General features: G+C 47.0%; 1 long non-coding RNA gene across 6 annotated transcripts in view; it reads left to right on the forward strand.

Moving 5' to 3' along the window:
• LOC147010599 (uncharacterized) overlaps positions 1-25000 on the forward strand; it is a 114730-nt gene that overhangs the window by 37221 nt on the left and 52509 nt on the right. Inside the window, exon 6 of one of the 6 annotated variants that reach the window (XR_015052602.1) lies at positions 16084-16194. The exons of the other annotated variants lie outside the window; for them this stretch is intronic. This is a non-coding gene — a long non-coding RNA (uncharacterized LOC147010599). The remainder of the gene's footprint in view (positions 1-16083; positions 16195-25000) is intronic. 6 annotated transcript variants of the gene reach the window in all.

Genomic DNA, 25000 nt, shown 5'->3' on the forward strand with positions numbered 1-25000 from the left:
GGCTGTTTACACCACAAATCCACTCTGAATGGCAATTGTGACGCAATATTAGTCATTGTGACGCCTTACGGATCTACATATGTGAGACTTCCCTGGAGCCTCCCACTCGCTTCTAAGCTGTAGAGCCTGGGTTCGAATCTCGGCCCAGCTACAAACTACTGTCCTGGTGTCTTACAGGCAGGGGGATTCATCTATGTGTGCGCCGTCCCTCGGATGGACGTTAAAAATGGTTGTTCACTCGGCTGGTATTGATTGGTGGACGTTAAAGATGTCACGGTGTCCTTCGCGACAAATTTCTGCTCAGTCGAACGACAGGCTTTATTCATGAAAGACTTTATCTTTATTATCTTGCCAAAACGAAGTTTTTGCAAGATATGTTAGTCAGCTTGTATGTTTTTTTTTTGTTTGTTTGCTTGTTTGTAATCCATATAAAAAATTCTGCAGAGCACAGTTATCATCGGAAATTTTTGTAACTTCGCATATCAGAGGCCTATAGAGGTCCCTTTCAGTGCACAAAATTTTGAAGGTCAAGGTCAAAGGTCAAGGTCGCTTTGGCGCAAATCAGGGGAGTCGACGAAACCCTTATTTTTTGAGTAATTTTGATCGGATCGTCTTCAAGCTTCATGGGAATATAGTTCATGGTCTGGCGCTCAGCTGATTAATTTTTGGTGGCGATTGGCCTTGACCTTCATGGTTAGCGCCTCAGGTCAAACATATTTGACCCCAAGGTCAAATTTTCAAGTTTTAGGAACCATATAGTGTAGTACCTCAAATTGAACACCTCAATGAGTGCTTTCTAGATATTTCAAGCTTGAGACATTATGACGTCATTTGGTGACGTTATGAGGCAAAAGCATATTTTTCAATGGTTACTCTGTAGAACGATTCTCATCGGAATCTCTCGTAGGCAGATATTCCTCAAGGAGTCGCTCCTGGTTGATAGCAGCTCTGTTCACCTCAGTGTGACCTTAAAGAAGTCACACGTGGTCACCTTTTGGCAAGAGTTGGTTTTTTATCTTTATCTTTATCCAGCCTTTATCCATTATCCATCTTTATAAAAGACTTTATCCAGCCGATTCATGAAAGACACGGACTAAATACTTTGCTTGGCCGAACCGACAAGAAGGTGGGAATATGACCGTCAGATATACAGTCTTATGAATGATTCAGGTGTCATTTTGGAATACGGTCTTCACTTGTGTGTGCCGACAAACAAATGCTCACTTTGTCTCACTTGTGTCATGTGTGCAATATCTTGGGATTTTCCAATGCACAAAAACCGCTGAGACAGGATAGCCGGCTTTTAAGTCTCTTCTGAGTGATCTCCCTCCTGCGGAGACGAGTTATCTTCAGACGATGGAACTCCTTATTATACCGAAGCAAATAAGATGAGCACTCGTGTGAATATTAACTTCATGGTACATAAACAAATATTTAATTGTTTAAAAAAAATTATATATATATATATATATATATATATATATATATATATATATATATATATATATACATATACATATGTTGAGTTGGTTTAGTGCCAGAATCCAAGGAGAATATTGTTATTTAACCGATCATGGCCAACACGACGACAAAACACTGACGACAGATTGGACTGTGAACCGGTTTGGAGGTCACCGTGAAGATCTGTCATTGATTCTTTGGCAGCAACTACTTCTTCTTCCTCTTTAAGGGCTAAAATTATTCCCACGGTCTTGCGGGGATTGGTCGGGAGCTGGGGGAGGTTTTTGGCCCGAGTCTTTCACGAACCGGCTGACCAGGCCTGATGCTCGAGCAAGTAGTTCGAGCAGCAATTTGTAGTTTGTTCACGGTGCTGGCGATAGCTCGCCTACTCTCCACGAAGGACACCGTGGGAACGTTAACGTCCACCAGCGAATTCCGGCAGATGTGACGTCCATGTTAACGTCCATCAGAGGGACGGCACACACACACACACACACACACACACACACACACACACACACACACACACACACACACACACACACACACATACACACACACACACTGATGAATCACCCTGCCCATGAAACACAGTTTAACGCTGTCAGGATTCGAACCCAGGCTAGATATCTTGGAGACGAGAGTGCGCATACCCTCCTGAGCCCTATTTTTGTCAACAACAGTGTCTGCAAACTATACAATATTCCGCTTCAGCCTTTCTTGGACACGTACAGGGCAGGAGGAACAGTCACGTGCTGTGTGCTGTCAAGTTTCGACTTTGATTCCTGGCACGATGCCTGTTGTAGTTTCCAGTAACTTCGATAAACATCTCTCGTGCTGCGGCCAAGAGGGAGGGGCTGCATTGCGGAGCACACTGAGCATGCTTATTGTTGGAGGAAAAAGAAAAATTTCGGATCCCATTGGAATCCCCTTGTGTTGCCTGACGCTGTCGAGGATTCCCAAAGCTTAGATGGGAGCTAACTTCTCACCACGTGGTGCAATTTCGTGGGAATGCCCATATGGGTGTATTGAGCGCAGTGGGTTCCTTACATTCACCTCGTTGTGCGAAGTGCAACGACTTGTTTGTGGAGTGCAAGCAGTTGGGAAAGTTGGAGCGAGCTTTGATTCCCGAGTAAACTCTGCGGGACAAGGCATACCTCTACAGTGTGCGGAAGAGTTGTGGTTTGTGAAACCTGTGGTTTTCCAGCCCGTCGCCATGCTGGATTGCATCCCGTACAGAGGCACACCCAGGTGTGTCCAAACCTCACGTGCCATATCGCATGAACAGGTGCGGATGAAATGTTACATTTACATTCCCTCCAACCTGTGACTTACTCAAAGTAACGCCGTCACAGGTAAAACAAAACGACATGGAACCAAACATGGGTACACTCAAAATCAATACTGTTTGTCTTGTTAACCGCATGAGTGCACTGTATTACAACTACAACTGGGTCCTGATATGTGTGACAAGAGATGGGAATCATAATAATAATAATAATAATAATAATAATAATTAAATCTACGACTACTTCTTGAACGTCCCCAATAATTCGCACCTTCCTGGTGGGTCCAAATGTTTCAAGACCCTGCACGCTGGCCGGGCCAATTGAACGGGCCAGCTAACACTAACCCTAACACACATACACCCTAACCCTAACACACATACACCCTAACGCTAACCCTAACACATACATAAACCCCCTAACCCTAACACATATACACCCTAACCCATACACCCTAACCCTAACACATACATAAACCCCCTAACCCTAACACATATACACCCTAACACACACACACATAAACCCCCTAACCCTAACACACACAACAACACGCACACACATTTACACCCCAACCCTAAAATAATCAATAATAAGGGATTAGAGAGAAGTAGGAAAAGCAGAAGTTTATATAAAAGCGGAATCAAACCCATGAACTAAAAGAAGAATAACAAGCTATCAGCAGAATATGTGCGTTCAGTGAATTCCCCATAATTTTTCAAACAAGAAAAGCTTCCTGCAGAATCAGAATCAGGGGGAAAAGAAGATTGTTGCTGTTGCTGTTGTTGTTATCATCCCCTGGCTGTTCAGCCGAGAGTTATCAGCAGAACGTGAAAGTCGGAGTTAGAAGTTTATGGAGGCCAAGCAGGCTGTAAATCAAATGGTTTTCATTGAAGGGTCTGTTCCCACAGCCAAAGGGACAAAATGTTCTCAATTTTAATTTTGTCCCAAAAATTCAAGGAACATCCACAATAATTCCTCACCTAACTTACTTGAGGTCACCCACCAAGAACTCTTGCGTGTAACTGCTCCACAAGAGTCGTTTCGAAGAAGAGGGATTTGAACCCACGGCAACACATGATTGTCAGGGTTGTGTGGTGATGTGGACCCCAACACTCATGGCACCGTCGGCAGGGTGCCTATTTTTCTGTGACAAAGAACCAATCTTGTTTCGAAGTCAACACTCCATCGCAGGTGGTAGGTAGGCCAAGCGTCCGTTGGAATGGAACCCACTCCGTTGAAGTCAACGCAACAAAGTTCAACCCATTCAACCACCGAAACGAACGACACAGCAAGGTTCACCTGCTGTCAAGAAGTACAAAAAAAACTTTCTCCTAATAACTGTGCATCGAAAATAAATAATAAAAGCACCAAAGGTGTCCCAAGATCCACAGAAGGAAACTAGAACGACACTCGGCAGAGCGCACACCTCCGCCAGGCTGAACAGTTTACGTTTTGTATCCCACTGATAGGCCGGATCGGGATTCGGACCTGAACCAAAACCTCATCAATTCATCCTCGTCATGCACCCAACCTGTCCACTAAGTTTCGTCCGAATCTGTGCATAACTTTTTGAGATATCCTACTCACAAACAGAGGTGAAAATATAACCTCGGTCCATCTTGGGTGCCACAGATACCAAACAACAAGAGCTGGTATCAAAGAGCGAACAGTACATTCGAGTCAGTACAGCACAGAAAGTTAAATGATCACTTCGATTCGCCAAGTTGATGGAATGCCGATAACCCACGGGTAATGCCAATGACCTTCTTGCCATGCTGGCATCAACTGTGCCCTGTGGTCAGTCGTGGGAAGGTCTCCATGGGTCAACATCACAGAGCAATAAACAAAACGACAATGTATAATGATGGTTTGGGATGAAAAAAAATCTCAAATCAAAACACACTAACACATTAAAACACACACACACACACACACACACACACACACACACACACACACACACACACACACACACACACACACACACACACACACACCAGGAGGTAAGAATTGGGTCACGTGAACTTTGAACCTGCAAATTGCAAGCCTAACAGAATGAAAACAAAAAACTCTGAACGGACTACGTGCAGGCGAAGGTAAACAGCGTCCCGCAGGGCTGCTGTGCCCCGACAGCTACCCCCCAGGCCACTCCCCGGCCGCCCGTTGGGCTGCAACCCAATGGAACTTCTGAGGGTCCTCCATTTCGTGTCTCTCTTCCTCCAACCGTCATAAGTTACATGATGACATCTTCGTTAGGAGATGTTTTAATCATTAGGCGTCAGCGCGTGACCTCGCTGGTGACGGGCAGTGACGTCACAATAGGTTTTTATTTACAATGGGTGATGGTGTATTTTTGCTACTTGTCTGGGATAAATCGATTGGTTGAAATATATATATATATATATATAATTTAATTTTTTAAGACCCTTATGTGATAATATTTCGTGGATTTCAGCCTGGATTTTCATCGATCCCTATTAACATGACAATTAAGTGTCGGTTGAGTTGCAATCGCGCGAGAGATTAAGTGTGATGGGACGTAGTCCCCCTGTCACGCGCGGACGATCTCAGACGTGCGACGGAATGGGTGAGACGCACGAATCACGATGCAGCACATCGCTCTGTTTCAGTACACACTTTGCTTGTTCTTGAATGTCTGTTCGCATGAACCAAGCTGTTTCAGGAGAGACCCAGGGTCACATTTTTTGAGGGTCACATGTGATTACAAAAGCCAGTTTGCCTGTATCCGACGTCTTTCGTTGTGCTTATCTTGATGAAGAGGCATTTATTATTGATGTGAAAGTGAATAAACCGAACAGGAAGGTGTATTGGCTTCCCAAATCACCAAACTCTTAGTTTTACGTGCATACGGTACCTCCTGGCTCTTTTACTCCTTCAGCCATGTGACGTGTGTGCATGGCAACACCGGGAATCGAATTGAGATGATTTCTTCGGAAACGATGTGGTCGTTGAAGACAGGTGGCTGTGTAAAAGGAGTAAGCTTTGTGTTGCCTTTGCTTTGTTGTGTTGCCATTCAGACCCGGATCAGCGTACTGCACATCACGTGAATGTTGACATGACACTCGCTTGCATAAAGACGTATTCAGGGAGTAGCTGGGTTGTACTAAAGCTTGATTATCTTCGCTGTTTTTAAAGGCACACACACACACACACACACACACACACACACACACACACACACACACACACACACACACACACACACACACACACACACACACACTTCGAACCGATGCCTGGATGGTCACGCTTCTTTGTCGTGGCATACTGGTCTCGGTCCAGCTACAGTCATGACCCTGTGTCCAAGGACACCTTCTCCAATGAAACTTCTGACAAGGCCATTGCAGAGAGTGAACAAAATAATGGCACACAGAAGCAACCTCATCAGTGATCGTGGCTCTTTTGCTGTTTGTTGTTATTCATGCAACATTGCAAAAAGAGCGAAGATGCTTATACTGATTAAAGGTCAAATATGTCTGGTGTTTGCAATGGAAAAACTGGCGTCATGAAATACAGTGATAAAAAAGGAACAAGTACACAATTAGAGTGAAACAAATATATAAACATATGAAGTGTGATGAGCACTCCAACAAACCCCATTGGATACAGTTCACACCAAAACATCATCTCCAATACAGAGGCCTCAACCCAGCGACTGTCAAACAGACAAAGACTATATTATCAACATCAGTTGAGTATCAAACAGAACCATCAATCTGGATCTCAGGCTAATTTACCCTTATCATGATAGCATACAAATAAATATCTAACCAATGATGACCACATTCGTCGTTTATACTGTTATGGTGAGCATCGCCACAGATTATGTCTCACACGGTAAAACCATATAATCCGCAAAGAACAACCGTCCGTCTGCCACCCAGATGATTGTTCCCGCTAATGCAAACCATTCAACCAGAAGGCACGTGATGTGATTGGTGGGTAAATCGAAACATGTGGAGTGTCAGGAGGTGCGTCTGATGTATAAACGACGAATGTGGTCATCATTGGTGATATATTTATTGGTATCTCATCCTGATGAGGAGCAAATAAGTCTGAAATCCAGATTGATGGTTCCGTTTGCTGTTTAACTGATGATGACCATATAATCTTTGTTTGTTTGATGGAGTGACTGGGCTGAGGCCTCTGTGTTGGAGGTGACGCTTTGGTGTGGACTGTGTCCAATGGGGATCAGTGGATTGCTCATCACACGCCACATGTTATGATTTTCCTGCCGATGACATCACATGCCTTCTGGTTGAATGGTTTGCATTAGCAGGAACAATCGTCTGGGAGGCAGACAGTTGGTTATTCTGTGTGGATTATGCGATTTTACAGTGAAACATAATCCGTGGCGATGCTCAACATGACAGTCAGGAGGTGTGTCTGATTTACGCATACGCATAGGCATACATTATTACCCTTGCAGAAGGAGAGGGTATTGCATTTGGGTCTGTTTGTATGTCCGCACAGAACTTTTGTGTTTTTCTCCGCTACTGCTTGTCGGATTGAGACAAAATTTTCACCATTGGTAAAACTATTCATGTGGAATGCTTTATTGATAATTATGATGTCATATTGTTGTGGGGCCGGGTATCGACGATGAGCCCAACTGCTAGATGGAGCAGTAGAGTTGGCTCCACCGATCACCCGGAATTTATAGGTCATCACCCCGGATAACTCCGGAGCCGACGGGTCCCTTATCGGACCGAAGTTCGCCAATAGGTCGACCACGTGGTGTCGGGTCGATTGCCAATTTCAATTTACCTAAATACCCACGTTGTCCAACTACCGGGGAAATTCACCCTCGACGGCGCTCGTACGGAACGAGCTGCTAGTGTACTCAAACCGTGTGCGACCCGAGTGGACGGTCACCAAGCTTCTGTCGGTCCAAATGTTCCTTTACAGCGGCAACAGCCTGGCTAATTCTCCAACACGCACAGTGTTAAACCAATAAAGGAAACACAAAACGAACTGATACATTTAACACATGCGTTTATTTATAATGGGGTGGGGGGGGGGCACGCAAGAAGCAGAGTTATCCAAATAATAAGAGGCACATATGTACAGAAAGGCACTTATACAATTTATTTCTTACTTGACTGGCACCACAAACACACACACACACACACACACACCCAAAAGAAACGGTGGCCACAGCCCTTTATTGAGGCCTCCAGCTCGGATGGAAAGGCGAGCTGAAGACCAGAGCCTGCCTTGGACCTGTCCACCTCGTGTGGTCTTCGAGCTGATTCGAACTTAGACACCAGCGAGCCACGAGCGGCCTCCCGAGCTCCGCTCAGCGCTCGTGCCGACCACCAAACCTCTCCTCGGTATCTTCAGAGAGACGGCGTGCACCCCTTCTGGTTCTTGTCGGCGACAGGATCTCCAAATCTCTCCTCTTGGTGTTGTCGGCAGGGACACTGCGCGCAACCCTTGTGGCTCTGGTGGGGGATGGTGTCTCTCAAGCTCTCCTCTGTCGGTGTCGGTCCGAATCGCGCCGCACCATTATTCACCCTGTCTCCGGGGGGGTGGGGGGGAGGAGGAACGCCTCGGCCCTGCCCGCTCTCCCTTACTGGATGGTTTTGGCGCACAGAACTGCTCGTCGCCCTGTCATTGGCCAAAACGAGCGGCAAGTCCTTTGATTGGCCCGGGGGCGTGGTGACGTCACGTGGACCCCTTTCTCCCTGTCGCTGGTTCTGATTGGCAGGGCGGTGGTCACCCCACCCGTAGCACGCCGATTGGTTGAGGGCCGCCGCGAAGCTCCTCCTTGAACTCCGCCCACCAAACAGGCGGAGGACATTATTCTGTGTGGGCTCCGCCCACAAAACAGCCAGAGGAACTGTGTTCTACGCTGACACGTACGTAGGCCAAGGCATCAGCCAGAGTGAGGTGAAGGTGATGCTGGCGTTGTCGTAGTTATGAGGGGTGTAAAAATGAAAGAAAACCCTGACTGTCAAAGTAACTCACAGCGCAAGTACATTTATTCACCCATTAAATGAGGGACGGGGACCCTAACTAAAGACACATACTTACCGATATAACTGTTCTGTAGGACCTGTATGTTGTGTGCTCATGGCTTCTAGATTTGCACACTACCCCCTCCCCTTTTTACAGACTCGTCCCGAGTCGACAAATTTTCGTATGACCAGAATGTGTAAGTTTTCCCCAAGTACATTTTACCTTCGGATCCCTGAGTGCGACTTTTTTTATACATGTCCCAAAATAAATAGCCTAATGCGCTGCGTAACTAACGAACAGACTCACTTGGACAACTTAAATAACATTGTTGGCGCGACGACAAACTACAGGTGGGTTGCAAACTTATTTCCAATTTTTACCTAAACTAATATTTACACTAACCATGGCCCAGGACCTGTCATCTGTGGGAAAGAGGCATGGCAAAGTTAACAGTTTGTGTGTGGGTGAGTGCTCAGCAGCTGAAGGTCAGTCGTCCTCAGGGCCTGCTCAAAAGGTCCCCCTTGAATATTCCTTTCAGTGAACCTTCTTCTTTTCATTCCTTTTATACCCCCAGCTGCTGGAGGCAACTCACCCTAACACGGCATGCCAGGTGCCGTCCCACAGGCCATTTGAAGAGGTAGCCAGCTTCCCAATGCAGTCTCTGGCTCAAGGAAATGAATGGAGATGAATCGATGCAAAACACAAAAATGATGCACGGGCTGCACCAATGCAGTCCCCGTGTGCGGCCGCCTGCAGGGCAGTCCTTGCAAACACTGGATGATCCTGGCGCACATGGATGAACGGTGACACAGGGGCAACGCAATCAAGGGTAGCAAGCATGGGGTTATGGCAGAAGCAGGCAAACGAGGCATGGCAAGGCAGATGCGGAACAGCGATCCAGCACAACAGGCCGGCAGGTGAAGCTGGCCGGCCTCTGGTCTCATTCCGTGTGGGTCTCGAGGGAGAGCGGTGGTGCCGGCCGCTCTGAACACGGGCTCGGACCGACTCTACTGTCTCCCCCCAACCTATCGCTTTTGCCTGTCGCTGTCCATACCCACTCCCTTAATTTGCAACACAAAACAAATTTAGCCCCTTTTTCTTTTATTTATTTTTTTCTTTTATAATTCCGTCTCTCCAACCCACTTTCTCGTCTTTGTCCGGCTAACCTATCCTGTCAACCTAGCCTACTCCCAACCCCTAAAATCCTTTCTGGAGGGGAATAAGGGAGAGTCTAACGTCCTGTCTCGAGGCCCAACAAAGCCTCAGAATGGCCTCCCACATAATTCAGCAATCTTCCAAGGTGGGTCCAGAGACCGACAGAGAGCGAAGGGATGGATGGTGCGAAGGGGGACATTTCCTAACTATTCTACTTTTCATTAACTTTAAACTACCCCGGGGCTTTCCAAAACACCTGTCACTTAAACTATAGGTTCTAACAATCATGATTCCTGTCGCCTGTGTTGGTGTCCATTATAAATTTGGGCCTCGCCCTTCAATTTTTCTTCCGTGCCCTTGCACAATTTCATGGCTGGGCAGCGTGGCTCACTTGGCAGGGACTTCCCCCTCTGCTGAATCTCCAACTATGGCACCCCCAGGCCGGAAGGCTGTCTCTGAGCCTACCTGCTCCTTATGAACAAGGGGGGTTGCCCTTCCTGGCATTGCCCCCCTTCCATGCCCACGTGGCATCTTTGGTCTCCGGGTCCCGATCCGCGGGTCGCCCGTGCCCAGTACACTATCCCGGTCCCTTGGACCCTTGGCCTCCTCTGGCCGACTACTTCGGTGCCCGGGGTGCCCACTACTCGGTACTCACCTTCACAAGCCACACTCCCAGCCAGTTAATTCTACTCCTGCACCCCTCCAAATGGGTTTCGTGCCTTCTCTCGACACCAACAACAAACCGACCTCCTTTTAGTAAATTTAACTAACCCACTAACTAACATTACACTGACCCCGGGATCACTTGGGTGGGTTTCACTCCTCCCCCCACTCAGTCATTCGCACCATGCATACCACATTCGCTCCATTCACACTCTTGGGCCCGCTGACCCAGACTCATTCGTTATGTTTGTTTCATTTTTAATTTTTTTTCATTCACTCCAACACTCCACACTGGCATTCTCCAAACTAAATTCTCCTAACGAACTCGTGCTCCCTCATCATCCCTTAAACTAATGCACATTCCATTTAATCTACGTAGCTAAGCTACGTCCCCACTGCACATTCTATGTCCGTCCATGTCTCCCAGAAAAACCATTTTCGAAATCTATCCTAAAATCCCTCTAACTAACCCATTCCATAGGCTCCATGAGGAACAACCCATGTCCCCATGAAGCCGGTCTAACTAAAGGCCCAGTCACACCTTGACGTTTTAGCCAGCGATGGCAACGTATTAAAATTTATGTAAAACGCTGGCTTACGTTGAACTTTTGATGTTTTTTTTTAAAGATTCGGATGTATTCATAGCGACTTGGTCGTATGTATAACGCATTAGTAATGGACACAGAACGTTTCGTTGTGTTATAGATAACTTATACCAACGAATGCTGAACCTGTTGTCGGCCTTCACAACCTATGCCCAACGATAGTCTAACTTAGGCATAGCGCGTTGCACGCATCGCCGACGATGTCGTGACGTAGCCTATTAAAAGGCTGACGCACAACGATTTGAATCATAACTGCCGTAGAAATGGAAGTGTCAACATCGCAGTCACACCTTGGCGATCTTGCCAGTGTATGCCGACCTAAGAAAAATGTGTCTAAAACGTTGGGGCACGTCAAATACGGTATGAGTAAGTTTGGTATACGTGAGTAGAACGCTAAAGTACGCTATCATACGTCGTAGTAAGTAGAGTACGTCAAGAAATTTTAAACATGTTCCAAATTTTACGACGTACTTGGCATATGACACACGTTCCGCATGCGATGGGGATAAGTTGTACACACGATATGCGGACGCTTACACACGTCCACAAAGGCTACTTATAAGCTACTCATAAGTCGAAACACGTCGCGGTAATGTCTTTTTTACGCGAAACTTATTTCTAACTTATGTTTGATGTGCTTTGAACCAATTCTTTACGTAGTCCCAACACACATTGAGTAGTCCCAACACACATTGACGTATGTAGACGTATTCCAATGACGTCTTCCGGTCGACAAAAAAAATAAATGAATGTGTTTCTAACTTACAACTGCCATATAAAGACGTGTTCCCAGCGATTTTGGGAATTGGTATATAAAAATGGTGTTCATAAAAGGGGAACCCAACAGTGTTTGAGTCCTTTTTGAGTCGATGTCCATGTCAGCAGTAACAGTATCATTATCAGTATCAGTATTAGTATTAGTAGTAGTTTGTTCATGTTGGCAGTAGTAGGTGAGTGTGAGGGGGAGGGTGTGGGTTATGATGGATTCTCCTTGCGTCCGCGTGTCCACGGGTAGGAGACATCTTTGCACCATTGTTCGAGGTTCTTCGCGGCTAATTTTTTATGGGGCTTTTTCAACAATGAGCTATGGCTTGTTTTTACGATTTAAGTCTATTCATAACGGGTTGGACAAATGCACAATGAACTAATAATGTGCATAGAGCGCTTCGATAACTTATAGATACGGTATACCAACGAATAATTATCGTGTAGCCGGCGTTCACAAACTATGCCCAACGATAGCCTAACTTATCCATATTGTGTGGCAGTTTATCTTTACCGGTGACGTGGGGTTTGCTATTCATAGGCTGCCACTCAACGATTTAAATGGCTGCATCTCCACTATTGAAAGTAGACGCTTGCGCTCAACAATTGGATTTTTTTTTTACACTCAACGACTTTTAAACGGTACCACTCAGCTATTTTCATTGTTTACAATGAACGATTTAAATTGCTGTCACTTGCCTTTGTTTTATGACGCTGGCGCTCGGAAATTTTAATCGTTTCTATTGAACGTGCTAAATCGCTCAAACCCCACTATTGAAAGTAGACGCTTGCGCTCAACAATTGGATTTTTTTTACACTCAACGACTTTTAAACGGTACTACACAACTATTTTCATTATTTACAATGAACGATTTAAATTGCTGTCACTCGCCTTTGTTTTTTGACGCTGGGGTCTGTAAATTTGAAGCGTTTCTTCTGAACGTGTTAAAACGCTCAAACTCGACTATTTTAAATAGACGCTGCCGATGGACAATTGGAATCATAGCCAAGCTAGACATCGAAGTGTGAACATCCTCGTCATGCCGAAGAAAAGTTTGAAGAATGCTGCAAATAAGTGTCCTGGCCGTGGCTGTGGACGCTGACGCAAGGACGATCCATTATACCGACGTCTTTCAGCCTATGAGTAACTAAGTAACGTCTGTCGACGTGTGGCAACGATCGCGTAACGTGCCAACAACATGTTAATCATCGGTCAGAAATAAGTTTCGGGTACGCTAAACATTACCTCGGCGTGTCTCAACTTATGATTAACTTACAAGTAGCATGTGTTGACGTCTGTCAACGATCGCAGACCATGCATACAACTTGTGGCCAGCGTAGCGGAACATGTGAGTCATACGTCGTGAAATTACAAGCATGCAAAAATTTGACGACAACCGAAAAGTACAACGTTTAAAGCCAGCGTACAACGACGTATGGCAGTGTTTTTCAGCGTGCTCTCAATGTTACCAAAACTTACCCATAACGTATTCAACGTGTGCCAGCGTTTTAGAAAAATTTTTCAAAAATCGGCATTCGTTGGCTAAAACGTCAAGGTGTGACTGGGCCTTAACGCTAACCCATCCCACTAACTAGCGCTTCCTTTGCCCAAACACTAGGCTGCGTACTGGCAGCGAGGCTTTTTTTTTCCTCTGCAGCGCCATGGTGGCGGTTTACGGCTTGCCCGTTCGTCCCTTTGGGTGATACTAACGTCCCCTCCGATGGCCGATCCGTGCAGCCATGACGTCACCCTGCACACCCCAACAAGCGCTCGCTTCCGCGGGATTCCCCACGCGGGACCACGTGCGCTGTTTGCCCGAAGCTCGCGCCGCGAGATCCCCACCGATGACGTCACTCGCGCACCGAACCTGTGCGGTTTCCCGTGCAGGTTGGCAGGAGCGCATCGTCCCGGGAACCCGCTCCGCGCATTCTGCGAACAGAACACGCGGTATGCAGTATGTGATGCCCCGCACACGCGCCCACGTGGGAACCCGCGTGTTCCAAATCCGCCCAACACTCGCCGCCATTTTAACCGTCCGCGCGACGGTCTTTTCCGAAACGCGGGACGTTCCCGTGCCGAAATCCCTCCACGAAGACGCGCGCGAGGGCCGTTCGCGAACTGCCGAACGGGCCTCGTACGCGGCGTCTCGCGGGACCGGCGCGGTTACCGGAAGGGCCCTCTGCGGCCCTCCAGGCTCGCCATTCGTGTCTCCCTTCTGCATCGGTCCGTCCATTTCCACGTACGTACTCACGCATGCTATTTCACTCACGCTATACTCACCTTCTGGCACACTCGCACCACTCGCACTCTTAACCGCACACACCGGGACATTCACATCGGGGATTCGTGTTACCACAAGCAATCCCGGGATTTCTTTACCCCCCAAGCTCCGCGTGTACCCGTTCGCCTCAGACATCCCCTCAACCTCGCACGGCTCGACCAGGCTCACCTCGTCGCGATCCGCTTCGAGGGAGCGTATTTTCTTCCTCTGTTCCTTAAGGACGCCATCCTGCCTCTTGCATCGGGTCTCAATACATTCCACCAGTTCCGTTTTTATATCCCTTACCTTCCCCTCCATTCGTGCCTGCTCGTCTTTTGCTTTATTCAGTTCGTCCCTTACCTGCCCTATTTCCCCTTGTGTCTCTACTAATTCCTCCTTCGTCAATTTAAACCCTTCTTTTGTCTCGTCCATGTGTTTTTCTAAACGGTCTCCCAGTTCCCGCGTCTCCGTCTCCACTCTTCATCCCAATTCTCCAACTATTTCCGTCATCTCTTCGTGTCTCGCCCGACACCCCTCTTTTACGGCCTCTAATCCACTCTTCGTTTCCTGCTGTCCTTGTCTTCGTCCTTCTATTGCCGTGGCGTTTCTTTCCATTTCCCTCTTTAGTTGCCCTTGTCCTTTTTTTACCTCCTTCATCCCTTGTCCTAGTTTTTCCACCTCCCGTCCAACCGTAATTATTTTTTCTGTCACGTCCTCTTTGCCTGCCTCCATCGCGGACCACACACCTTTTACACTCCCTCTCAACTCGGCCATCTCTCCCCGTACAGTGCCGATCTCCTCCGCCATTTTGTCTTTCACCTCGTCCAAGCTCGCCTGCAGGCTTAATCCCATGCTCTGCATCTCCCCTCGCTGGGTTTGCATATCGCCCCTCAGTGCCTGCGTGTTCGCATCCATTTTGTCGTTCATTTCTTGCCTGTTCGCTCTCATTTCGTTTCCCATCGCTTGCATCATCAGTACCAACTGTTCGATGCCCGATGGCTCCAGCAGGACCGATCCGCCGCGATCCGTCACGGTTTCGCTGGGGACCGAGGGGGAGATTTGACGGAGGGGGCGCTCTTGCGCCACCGCTCCCACTACGACCTCTGGGTCCGGTTGTGGAGGATGGTCAACCTGCATGGCGGTGGTGTCCTGGACCATGGGTTCGTCTACCACTACATCTACCTCTATACCCACCTGCCTCAGCTCGTCTTCGTTAGACATGTCGCGTGTTGGGAAATTTTTTTTTTTAAATGCTCGCAATTTGGGGAAAACGGGGGGGGGGGGTTCTCTCCCTACACCCGTGATCCGAATCCGTGAATTTCGTGGAGACAGAGGGGTTCGAATCCCGCTCCTGAACACCAATATTGCGGGGCCGGGTATCAGCGACGAGCACGACCGCGACATGGAACAGTAGAGTCGGCTCCACCGATCACCCGGAATTTATAGGTCGTCACCCCGGATAACTCCAGAGCCGACGGGTCCCTTACGTCACGACGTCACGATTTGGTGACATCACGCGGACCCCTTTCTCCTTGTCGCGGGATCTGATTGGCTGGGCGGCGGTCACCCCACCCATAGCACGCCGATTGGTCAAGGGCCGCCACGAGGTTCCTTGAACTCCGCCCACCAAACAGCCAGAGGAACTGTATTCTGCGTGGGCTCCGCCCACGTACGTGCTGACACACACGTAGGCCATGGCGTCGGCTCGAGCGAGGTGAAGGTGATGCTAGCGTTGTAGTTATGAGGGGTGTAAAAATGAAAGAAAACCCTGACTATCAAAGTAACTCACAGCGCATGTACATTTATTCAGCCATTAAATGAGGGACGGGGACCTTAACTAACGACACATACTTACCGATATAACTGTTCTATGGGACCTGTATGTTGTGTGCTCATGGCTTCCAGATTCGCAACAATATGTCATGTGGTGTGGCAGCCATGTTGGAAAAAAGGGAAAATTTTGGACCCCTGTATCTCTGAAACCGCACCGAGGAAAAAATTGAAACTTGGCACTTGGTAAGTACTCCTCATGGGGAATGAGTGTGATTTTTTAATGATGTCGTAGGTGCCTTAGTTATGACATCATAATTGCATATGTAGAACACCACATACAATCAGTATGAAAATTTTTGACAGTCATCTTGGGATAAAATTATCCACAAAAAATATTTTGATGACATACCAAAGCACGTAAAACAGTAGTGCAGTTATGTCAGTGTATTTTGTGTAGCTATCTTGGGAATCCAGCATTCAGTATGGGAAGGAAATATGCATTGTGCTTGCAGTCACGTCAGCCCCATTGTAGTTCTTTATCTCTCTCTCTCTCTCTCTCTCTCTCTCTCTCTCTCTCTCTCTCTCTCTCTCTCTCTCTCTCTCTCTCTCTCTCTCTCTGTCTCTCTCTCTCTCTGTCTCTCTCTCTCTCTCTCTCTCTCTCTCTCTCTCTCTCTCTCTCTCTCTCTCTCTCTCTCTCTCTCTCTCTGTCTCTGTCTCTGTCTCTGTCTCTGTCTCTCTCCCTCTCTTTCTCTCTGTCTGTCTCTCTCTCTCTCTCTCTCGAAAACACATCCACCACACTTTTCAACAGGCTTTACATGACTCCACGCCACAAAACCAATGACTACACACCACAAACAAGAGAAAGCCTGCATTCGCTGTCAAATTGGCAACGAACAAATAGTTACGTGGCAGCATGGAAAAAGCCTACATTCAGCAACGAAACTGCAGCGAGCAAAGAGTCACATGGCGGCATGGTGCGGAGTTGCAACACCAGCCACGCCGCTGAGCTCCGGACTGACCACTCAGCATTGCTGGATCACACAGACCACCGATGGGGAAGTGGCCAGATTGTAAGACAAGCAGATGTGGTTGCAGACACATTGCGGATAATAAAAGGCTGAATTTGAGTTCGGAACGTGTGCCATGTCTGGGAGCTGTGAGCACGAGACTGAAGGAACCTGGTGGGAAACCTGTGCTGGAGGGTGAGCTGGGGTGAACGCGAACCAGCTCGAGGCAGAGGGGCCCATCCAGAAAGAGCTTCTCGGCGTGGTCACCACCACATACATCCTGACCCTTACAGACTTTCTTCCTTCTCAAGCTATCTCACCCATCGTTCTCTTTAGGCACAGAGCAATCAGCAAAAGTGCCAAGGGCTCTTTCAAGGCCTATGTGCCATTTATACATCCCACACTTCCATCTGACACCCTCACACTTCACCCTTCACACCCCTCCACATACCCACATTACACCCCTTCCGGTTATACGTAAACCAACTGGTTCAGTGCGGGTAAGAGCGGGGTTGACCCCACATCCCATCACTCTCACTTTCTGTCTATTCTCTTGCTCATATTCTTTTTCCCGCAATGAGAGTGGCGCCTCTGTTATGTGTGCTAAGTTGACTGATTCAGGGGATTATGTGTATAGATTAGGATTTTCTATTCGAGACACTGCTTGACTGTCCGGATTCAAACTGTCCGGTTGTCAGTTTCTTTTGGTTTGATGTAGTGTGCTGCAGATGGGAGTTCTTCCAAGCTGTTCCATTCGGAGTCGTCGGTAGCCAACGCGTGAACCTACGGTAACGCTGGGCCATATCTTGGAATCGGTTACGCATTGAGAAGCACAGTTCCCTATCTGGAGTGTTTAATTTGCCAGGAAAGTAAAGTATATGCCTGGTGTTGGCTTATTGGTTTGGATGGTGGGCTTGGGATCCAAGGATCCTGAGTTCAAATCCCACTCGGCTGTTGAATTAATACCAGGTGGGGTTGACTCTGCCTGTCATCCTTCTGAGGTCGGCAAAATGAGTGCCAGCTTGCTGGTATACTGTGTTGGAGTGGCGATCTGTTCAGGATTGTGCCCAATAGCCAAGGAGACTGTTTAGGCAGCACAACACTCTGCACAGAGTATGGTCCTGATGGATGGATGGAACGCTCTGCATAGAGTATGGTCCCAATGGATGGATGGAAGGTAAAGTGGGATTTGGATGCTGGATCCCCATTAAAGTTAATTAAGTATTTGGATGCTCGACCCTCCTGGACCCTCCTCAACCGATCTGCTCTCTTTGTTGTGTTTCAAACCCTGCCCGAGTCATACCAAAGACTTTTAAAATGGTACGTGCTACTTCCTTACTTGACGTTCAGCATTTAAAAGGATAGAGCATGGACAATCCCCATCGGTTGGCATCCATGGAAAGGAGGAAATTGCTTCTGAGGAAATTCCCCACCGAGTGCGGTGAGAAAAGTGGCGCCTTTGTTATGACGTCACGTTCAACAGGTTGTGGGGTAGAGTATAGAGCCAAAGTATTCCAGAGTAATATTGATAGACCTAGAGTATTCCGGGCAAGTGATGGCACTTCCTTCAAGCTTAGTGGCTGTGTTAAGTGTTTGTGTCAACAATATGTCAGTGTGTACGTGTGTGTGTACGTGTGTGTATGTGTGTGTGTGTGTGTGTGTGTGTGTGTGTGTGTGTGTGTGTGTGTGTGTGTGTGTGTGCTCCATTACGAGCCGAAGACTTTATTAAAAAAAAAAATTTAAAAAATGCACTTTATGAAAATAAGTTAAGATATGTCCCTTTCAGCAATGTACAGTACATGTAGATATGCACAGTAAGAATTACATTGGCACATCTTCAATACGGCCGTAGATACTACAACAAGATAAAAGATCAAATGAAATGATAGATCGTCAATTCCATGAAGTTGTTGTTGGTGCATATAATTCAAAATCTCTGGAAGACAAAGAGCCTACACAATAAGGGCCGACCTGTAAATGTGCACTCCGGCCACAGGATTTGCACTCCGGTCACCGTAAAACCCTTCATTCCGCAAAACATTCTCGAAGCATAAAAAAATCTGAAAACCCACTCGGTGGGAGTACCTCCTGTGCAGCTTCCCTTCGTAGGGCAGCTCACCAGATATTGGGATTGGGGAAAGCCTTCGGGACCTCCAATCTTTGATGAGAGAAGGGAAACCATGGGGGTAACATTCCCAGGTCAGATTGCGGGAGAGTGTGTCGGAGTGGTGCTGAGGTGTCGTCCACCGGACGGCAGTCTCCTTTGGTTAATCTCAGGCGGTCCCTTCAGGTGGGTGTCTGGAATGTCCTATCCCGAAGAGAGGATGACCACCTGTCCCTGTTATCATCTGAGCTCAAGCATTTGTACATCGGTATGGCAACACTCTCTGAGGTTCGGAGACCGGATTGCGGCGAGATCATGGCGGGTGGTTACGCCTACTATTGGTCTGGTCGCTCTGATGCTTACCATGCCCAAGGAGTTGCTGTAGCTGTGTCCAATAAGCTGGCCCCAATGATAATTGAGGTAACACCGGTCAACGAGCGTATTATGAGATTAAGGATTCGTCACTTCGTAGGTGTCATTTCCCTGGTCTCTGTCTATGCTCCGACTGAGGCGAGTGATCTCACCGTGAAGGATGCATTCTACGCCACGCTCGAGTCTGTGGTTGATCAGTGCCCCAGCCGAGATACACTTCTAGTCTTGGGGGATTTCATTGCATCGACTGGAACTGATAGGGATGGTTATGAGACGTGTGTTGGTCCGCATGGGTCTGGAACTGTGAACATGAATTGCACTAAGTTCCTTGACTTTGCAAGAAGTCATGGACTTAGGGTGCCAGGTCATGGTTTCAGCACCCACAAGCTCATCGCTGGACTTGGTATTCCAACGCTGGTGATGCAGCAAAGGAGATTGACCATGTGCTTGTTGATGGTCGCTGGAGGATGATCCAGAAATGCAAGGTCTACCGGAGTGCTCAGTTTCTCAATACTGACTACAGGCTTGTTGTAGCAACTCTTAAGTTGCAGCTTAAATCCAGGAGAATGGTACCATCCCAGCCTAGGCTGGATGTTGGCAAGCTCAATGATGAGGGGGAAGCAGAGGAGTTTGCAAACAAGCTGAGTGGAGATTTGGGGGGTCTGGGTGCTTTGGGGGGTCCTGAAGAGTTATGGATTACCTTCAAGACCACCGTCCTTGATGTTGCCGGTGGATGTCTTGGAACTCACCATGGGGTGAAGAAGAATTTTGTCACTCAAGGGACACTGGATACCATTGACCAGAGTCACAGGGCCAGGCTGAATGGCAGAGCTGAGCTGTTCAGGGAGCTGAGGCGTAAAACTGTACGTGCACTGAGGGTGGACAAGGATGCCTATGTGCGAGGAATATGTGAGGAAGTAGAGCATCACTTGTGGTCAGGTGATTCTCGTCCTGCTTACAGGGGAATTCGCACATTGCGTTCATCCAAGCCCATCCCTCGGTGTACTGCAATTAGAGCAGAGGGTGTTGGGCGTCCGAAGTGAAGGCCCACTGGGTCGGATACTTTGAGCGGTTGTACCAGGCTGATCCACCAGCTGTCAAGTTGGACGTTACGGGTGTTACAATCCCTGTTTCTGACCCTCCAATCAACTGTGGTCCATCTTCGGTTGTGGAAACACAGGCTGCGGTGAACCGGTTGAAATGGGGTAAAGCTTCAGGGATCTGTGGCATCCATGCTGAATTTCTCAAGGCTGGTGGAAATGCTGCACTCGTGTCGTTGCATGCAGTTCTGTGCTCTGCCTGGAACACAGGCATCATCCCAACTAACTGGAAGAGGAGCCTTGTTGTCCCTCTCTGAAAATTGAAGGGTGATCGCCAAGACTGCAACAACTACCAAGGGGTGACGCTGCTCTCAGTGCCGGGTAAGGTCTTTGCTCGGATAATTCTTGATAGGGTTCACCACCATCTGCTTTAGCACCAGCGTCCAGAGCAGACAGGCTTTCCACCAAAGAGGTCAACGATTGACTGCATCCTTGCTCTTCGGGTCCTTACCGAATGCAGACAAGAGTTTTGGCAGGGGCTGCTTGCAACCTATGTTGATCTCTGTAAAGTATTTCATTCAGTGAATCGGGATGCCCTCTGGAGGATTTTTGGTCTTCGTGGATTGCCACCAAAACTGATTGATCTGATGTCTGAACTCTACTCTGGTACTGAGAGTGCTGTGAGATGTGGTGGTACCATCTCTGACTTATTTCCAGTTGTTCCTGGAGTTTCTCAGGGGTGTGTACTGGCCCCCACACTTTTCAGCGCTTGTATGGACTGGATGCTGTGGAGGATGTCGGAGAGATCTTGCTGCGGTGCATCGTTTGGGAATGTCAAGATCTCCGACCTTGATTTCGCAGATGATGCAGCCATCTTTGCGGAGTCTCTGAATATCCTTTTGGGGGGCCTCGAGGTGCTGAATTAGGAGTCGGAGCCACTGGGATTACGGGTTTCCTGGGTCAAAACTCAGATCCAGGCTTTCAATGACATCTTGGATGCTGCTGTCCTGTCTGTGGCTGTTTGTGGTGAGGATGTTGAGGTCCTGGAGAGCTTCACTTACCTTGGCAGTGATATTAATGTCTCTGCTGGCTGTGAGCCAGAGGTCAACAGACGTCTGGGTCGCGCCTGGGGATCATGGATTCACTGGATAATGTGGTGTGTCGCTGTCTTTACCTGTGCGGGAGGACGAAAGTCCGAGTCTTCAGGTGCTTGGTGCTTCCATTCTTGCTCTATGGATGTGAGACTTGGATTCTGACCAGGGATCTGAGACGGAGACTTATTTCCTTTGGTACCAGGTCTCTTCGGAGAATCCTTGTCTATCGCTGGTCGGACTTTGTGTCCAACGAGCTGTTGCTGGGAGACTCAAATGAGATTTGTTACCTGCATAGTCCATGAGCGTCAGTTGTAGTTGCATGGACATGTGGCTCGTTTTCTTGACGGTGATCCTGCTCACCAGATTCTCTCAGCGAGGGAGTCTCGTGAGTGAAGGAGGCCAATGGGCCGACCACGTGCCTCGTGGTTGCAGCAGGTTGATCGGCATCTCAAGGAGATGGGAATGGGCCAGGCACCTGCCTAGCTGAGGGGATGGCCAGACGGAGGCCCCCTGGAGTACTGGCGGAAAGTGGACGCAGCGATGTACTGCTCTGGCGCATGCTCCCTTTATTGACCTGACCTGACCTGTAAATGTGGGGCGGCATTATTACTTTTATCAGGACAAAGAATGATACTTCACATGCCGTTCTGTAAACGTGTATCTATGAAATGGTAAAGAAAGACTGAATCTAATTTACTCTCAACGAATCTGATGTGAGATTATTGTTAATATGTATCATGAACGCTGAACTCTCCTCTTTTCCCAACATGACTTTCCAAAGCACACATAAGAGTGAATCGATGGGACAACGTTCATGGCATATCCTTTTGTTGAGTGTGCGAGATGATAATGAACTCTTAACCACAATATGTGAGATTTCTCTTTATGCTAGCTTGGAAAAATTCCCCCAAGTTCTGGAAAATATGAAAGGTTTTCACATGATCAGATTTAAAATAATTATGTCCTCTTTGCAGAGATTTTGGTTCGTTGCAAAGGTAAATCGCAAATGAGGTAATCGACATGACAGCCGTATTTAGTGATGCTTCGAACAGCAACTTAGCTCATTAGATCGAGACGAGTGTGCGTCCAATTTCTTTTGTTTAGAAACAGTTGAGCATTGTCATGCCAACGTGACGTCACACTTACTGCATACTATACCCCACAACCTGTTGAACGGAATTTACGCATGTGCAGAGTGAGAAACTGTGTAATTTAGAAAGGAAAAGGGCCCAGAATGATCTGCTGATGCTTTCATTGAGGTTTATGGGGGGCGGCGGGGGGGGGTCATTCCATACATTGAAAAGAGCATTGTAAATATTCACCTTTCCATATACCGTATGCGTACCTTTGTTCAAGCAAATCGTGCAGTACCTCCTCCTTATGTAAATACATGTGATCATGTGCCCCTTTATAAGGCATCTATTTATGACACTTACACAAGGTAGGGAGGAATGGGGATGGAGGAAAATGGAAATGCCAATATTGAGTAAAGGAATGTAAGGGAAGAGGATAGGAATGGAGGTGTCTCTTTGTAGTGTACATTTAGGTAAGGAGTAAATTGAGTAAAAGAAGAGAATGTACAACGGTGGGAGAAGGACCGAAGCCAAGAAGAGTTTTGGAAAGGAGGGAAGGAAAGGAGGGAAGGAAGGATATAGGAGTTTGGGGATGGAATAGAAGGGAAGGAGCAGAGAAAGGAGAGATGGTAATAAGAAATTCTGCCATGTTGGTGTACAAAATAAATAAATGACTCCAAACGAGAAGGACAACAGAGTTGCAGAATGTCTGAGTGGAGACAGAAGGGACTGGAATATTAGAGAGAAATTAAGGGAACTAGGGAAGGGGTTTGTATGAGATATATCATTGAAGGGGGTGGGTTTGCAGAGTTCCCCATGTGGACCCCCCTCAAAAGAATTTACAATATGATGACGTCATTGGCATCCCCATCGTGAGGAATAGAGTTAAACAAGTCAGAATTTATTTTTTTTTATAAATGAATAAACATGTAGAGATGGAATCCTCAAATCGCAACCAGACAAGGAAGGAAGAAATTACAAGGAAGGAATGTAAAGGTAGGAATGACGTCACAATACAACACCACATTCTTTTTACGGATTGCCATCACATCCCCTCAGACCCCGGTTATGTGTTTTTTTTTCAATGTCGTGAACAAACTTTAGTACATCAAGGGTGATGAAGGTTGTGGTCAAGTTTCATTGGAATTGTGTGTGTAGTTTCCGAGAAGAAAGCAAATACCTCTTTTGGGGGGCAACCCCCACGTGGAACCCCTAAGACCAGCTCAGATCCCGATTATTTATTTATTTATTTTTAAATGCTGTGAACAAACTTTGGTACATCGCAGGTGATGAAGGTTGTTGTCGAGTTTCATCGGAATTGTGTGTGCGTAGTTTCTGTAAAGGCAAATACCTCTTTTGGGGAGAACCCCCCCTCCCCGTACATCCTCTTCCAGTCCAATTTATTTTGAATACAGTGAACAAACTTTCGTACATCCCGGGTAATGAAGGTTGTGGTGAAGTTTCATCGAAAACGTGTGTGTAGTTTCAGAGAAGTTGCACATCTTTGTGGACGGACGACATGCCATTCCATAAGCTCCCCGGAACTACGTTCCAGGTGAGCTAAAAATAATAAAAGAAAAACTCAAAAGGACCACAAATCCAATATAAATTTGGGAATCATCAGATGACCTTGACCTTTGTGTCCCAAAGTTAACCAAACATTTAAAATGAACCTGAAACATGTTTGTGTGAAATTGGCTTGAAAACCATTTTTTTTAGATCCTCGTAGAGGATCTCTAAGTCTTACTCACGTTGTTGTTCTTGTTCTTCTTCTTGTGGACTTTTTTGTTTCACAGCCTCCAGTTTTCATCGAAACTTCCTGAAACTTGGCGTATATATGTAAAAATACCCTGCGCAGACAGGAACCATCTTCGATTTTTAAAATTCCTCCGAGAAAAAAAAGTTATGACGTCAAAATATCTCCGCTAATGGAAATCGCCTAAAAGATTATCTCCGAAACTAGGCAGGCTTTTTGAATTCTCCTTGTGCGAATCGAACAGGGCATTAGCAGAGATGAATTACCGCACATATGATACATCACTATGACGTCATATCAATTTTTATGACGTCATTCCTATTTTTTGACATTTTTTGTTTCACAACCCAGAGTTTTCATCGGATCTTCGTGAAACTAGCCATGTATATGCAGAAAGCCCACGCGCAGGCAGTAACCATCTCCGATTTTGGAAATTCTTCCGAGAAAAAAATTGACGTCATAATATCGCCGCTAATGGAAATCGCCTATACCATTATCTCCGAAACTAGGCAAGCTGTTTGAATTTTATTTGCGGGAATCAAGCCGGGCATTAGCACAGATAATTTATCACAAACCTGATACATAACAATGACGTCATATTCG

This window comes from Eptatretus burgeri, chromosome 16 (genome assembly GCF_056783735.1).
Source record: "Eptatretus burgeri isolate ZD-2024b chromosome 16, Ebu_testis_v1, whole genome shotgun sequence".
NCBI lineage: Eukaryota > Metazoa > Chordata > Myxini > Myxiniformes > Myxinidae > Eptatretus > Eptatretus burgeri.